The sequence below is a fragment of the Oncorhynchus nerka genome, linkage group LG22 (assembly GCF_034236695.1).
Source record: "Oncorhynchus nerka isolate Pitt River linkage group LG22, Oner_Uvic_2.0, whole genome shotgun sequence".
NCBI lineage: Eukaryota > Metazoa > Chordata > Actinopteri > Salmoniformes > Salmonidae > Oncorhynchus > Oncorhynchus nerka.
The window spans coordinates 20,492,278-20,496,208 of record NC_088417.1 but is presented as its reverse complement, the minus strand read 5'-3'; the positions used below and the strand labels follow the sequence as shown (position 1 = coordinate 20,496,208).

General features: G+C 43.5%; 1 protein-coding gene across 1 annotated transcript in view; it reads left to right on the top strand.

Moving 5' to 3' along the window:
- Positions 1-3,899: 3,899 nt before the first annotated feature.
- The window catches only part of msrb2 (methionine sulfoxide reductase B2), a 4,962-nt gene continuing 4,930 nt past the window's right edge, over positions 3,900-3,931 (top strand). The window contains exon 1 of the mRNA XM_029626490.2: positions 3,900-3,931. This exon is cut by the window's right edge and continues 300 nt beyond it. The gene's annotated coding sequence lies outside the window, so the exon portion shown is untranslated.

Genomic DNA, 3,931 nt, shown 5'->3' with positions numbered 1-3,931 from the left:
CTACATCTATGGCCTTTTATATTTTTCTGTTGTGGGTAATGTGCAGTATCATATTCACTAAATTGACAAAAGTATGTGGACACCCCTTCAAATGAGGGATTTTAGCTTTTTCAGCCTCACCAGTTACTGACCGGAGTATAAAATTGAGCACAGAGCCATGCAATATCCATAGACATAAATTGGTAGTAGAATGGCCTTACTGAAGAGCTCGGTGACTTTCAACGTGGCATCTTCATAGGATGCCACCACTCCAACAAGTCAGTTCCTCAAATTCTTGCCCTTCTAGAGCTGCCCCGGTCAACTGTAAGTGCTGTTATTGTGAAGTGAAAACGTCTGGGAACAACAATGGCTCAGCCACGAAGTGGTAGGACACGTAAACTCACAAAAGTGCTGAAGCGTGTAGCGTGTAAAAATCGTCTGTCCTCGTTTGCAGCACTCAAGTTCTAAACAGCCTCTGGAAGCAACTTCAGCACAAGAACTGTTCGTCAGGAGCTTCATGAAATGGGTTTCCATAGTCGAGCAGCCGCACACAAGTCTAAGGCTGACATGTGCAATGCCAAGCGTTGGCTGGAGTGGCGTAAAGCTCGCCGCCATTGGACTCTGGAGCAGTGGAAACGTGTTCTCTGGAGTGATGAATCACGCTTCACCATCTGGCAGTCCGATTGACAAATCCGGGTTTGGCGGTTGCCAGGAGAACGCTACCTGCCCGAATGCATAGTACCAACTGTAAAGTTTGGTGGAGGATGAATAATGGTCTGGGGCTGTTTTTCATGGTTCGGGCTAGACCCCTTAGTACCAGTGAAGCGAGGTCCATACAGAAATGGTTTGTCGAGATTGGTATGGAAGAACTTGACTGGCCTGCGCAAAGCACTGACCTCCACCCCTTTGAACACCTTTGGGGTGAATTGGAACGCCGACTGCAAGCCAGGCCTAATCGCCCAACATAAGTGCCCGACTTCACTTATGCTCTTGCGGCCGAATGGAAGCAAGTCCCCTTAGCAATGTTCCAACATCTAGTGGAAGAGTGGGGGCTGTTATAGCAGCAAAGGGGGCACCAACTCCATATTAATGCCCATTATTTTGGAATGAGATATTTGACGAGCAGGTGTCCACATATTTTTGGGCTCATTAAATGTCGGTGGGCTCATTTAAATGTCGTTCATGTAGGGCTCATAAAATGTATTTAATATATGGGTCATCATGCTGATCAAAGCTTTAATCAAAAAATGATAATGCTTTTGAATGACACTTCCTGTTTTGGCAGGAAATACCGGGTTACCCGGGAGAAAAATGATTTATTCTCTGGATGGAACATTTGTAAAATGGCGGGAAAATATTGAACCCTAATCAGTACCCTCTCACCCAAAGATTGTGTGTCTCCATATTCATTTGTCTCATATTTAATATTCAAATATTTCTGGTTTTACTGTAACCTAGACCTTGTTGTTTTCATGTGGTGTGTGTAGAGTTCTGGTAGTCTGTAGTGAGAGAGTGGTCAGTAGGAGCTGTGCTTCTGTTATTTGTTAGAGTATTGAGGGAGAGGGGAGAGGGGAGTGGACGTAGGACTGATGCTGCTGCATGTTAAACAGGCCTGCTCTGGCTGAGAGAGAGGCCCAGTCAGGGACAGGAGCAATGGAGCCTCAGAAAGACACAACCAAATCAAATTGTATTTGTCACATGTGCCGAATACGTCAGGTGTAGACTTTATCGTGGAATGATTGTTTAGAGTGTAAAAAGTAATCTAAATTAAAAATAGTAACACAGGGAATAAAATACACAAGAATGACGCTATATCGAAACAAAACCCAAACAAGCCGTACTGCTTCTTGACACAATGCCCACTTAACCCTTTAGCCAGCCGCACCAATGTGTCGGAAGAAACACCATACACCGTGTCAGTGTGCACTGTGCCCGGCCTGCCACAGGAGTCGCTAGTGCGCGATTGGACAAGGACATCCCTGCCGGCCAAGCCCTCCCCTAACCTGGACGATGCCGGGCCAATTGTGCACTGTCCCATGGGTCTCCTGGTCACGGCCAGCTGCAACAGAGCCTGGACTCGAACCCAGAATCTCTAGTGACACAGCTAGCACTGCACTGCAGTGCCACTCGGGAGGCCCCTCGATGTGTTGGTATGCGTGTGTGTGTTGTGAGTGAGCGTGTGTTATATACTGTATAGTCTTGTGAGTTTTCATAGGGTCAGTGCAGATGGACAGGGTAACCATTTAATTAGCTATTTAGCAGTTTTATTGCTATTTAGCAGTCTTATGGCTTGGGGGTAGAAGCTATCTCGGCGGGGTGTATGGATGTGGGTACGCAGACCCACGAGCCACTCCGGCCCCTCATGCTGAGTTCTGTTGTTTTGTGTCCCCCCACCCCCATCAAAGTTGCCCGTCCTTGTTATAGACCATAGACCTCATACACTACCCTGGGAGGCTGCTCAGGACCAACGTACCACACGACCCCAGGTTATACAATACCAGACTATACCTTACCAGTCTGAACTAAGCTTTTATCAACTGTCTAAACTAGACTGTGCAGCTATCCCATTCTATCTTTGTGCTAAGTTGTTTTACCCAGAAGACACTGTTGTCATTCAAGTATTATTCAACATCACATGACTCGATTGATTTATAATTCTCAGCGTCTGACCTTAGTAAATTTGGGCAATGTCTTGTCAACAAACCACAGACGATGTTGAAATATCTGTTCCCAAGACAGACACTGTGATTGTGAATGTTGTGTATTCACCTTTGGCATGGTTCCATGGTGTAAGGTTGGGCCCGCGACTGTTCCAGATCAACCAGTCAGTCCTTCTATGCAGGCTGGGGCTGTCTGCTTATCTGTTATTTCAACTCCAGGTGAGTTCGAAAGTGTTTAAAAAAATATTAATTAGCTTCTAACGTCATGTAGTCTTAAGGGTCAAATGTGAATTACTCTTTTGAAATGCTTCTCCCCCCACCTCAAAGTAAAGTCTCTGGTATTACTCTCTGTTGTGTGTGTGTGTGTGTGCAGTTTACAATTGGCTCATTCAGCCCCCTCCTCTCCCCTGTAACTGTAACTATTCCCCAGGTCGTTGCTGCAAATGAGAACGTGTTCTCACTTACCTGGTAAAATAACGGATAAAATAAATAAATAAACTGGACTGGAACGAATTGCAAAAATCGCTGAAGTTGGAGACTTTTATCTCCCTCACCAACTTCAAACATCTGCTATCTGAGCAGCTAACCGATCGCTGCAGCTGTACATAGTCTATTGGTAAATAGCCCACCCAATTTTACCTACCTCATCCCCATACTGTTTATATTTATTTACTTTTCTGCTTTTTTGCACACCAATATCTCTACCTGTACATGACCATCTGATCATTTATCACCCCAGTGTTAATCTGCAAAATTGTAATTATTCGTCTACCTCCTCATGCCTTTTGCACACAATGTATATAGACTCTCTTTTTTTTCTACTGTGTTATTGACTTGTTAATTGTTTACTCCATGTGTAACTCTGTGTTGTCTGTTCACACTGCTATGCTTTATCTTGGCCAGGTCGCAGTTGCAAATGAGAACTTGTTCTCAACTAGCCTACCTGGTTAAATAAAGGTGAAAAAAAAAAAAATGAAAAAAAAAAAAGTACCTGTTAAATGTTTGGACACATCTACTCATTCAAGGGTTTTTCTTTATTTGTATTATTTTCTACATTGTAAAATAATAGTGAAGACATCAAAACTATGAAATAACACACATGGAATCATGTAGTAAGCCAAAAATATTTAAATAAATCAAAATATGTTTTAAATTTGAGATTCTTCAAATTTAACCATCCAGCCCAACAACAAAAGAAGGAATTGTCCTCTGTCACTGTTATCTTCCTTATCAACTCTGACCTATATAATATATCTAGTTTGTGACCGGGTCTTCCCAGAAGCCTACCGAAT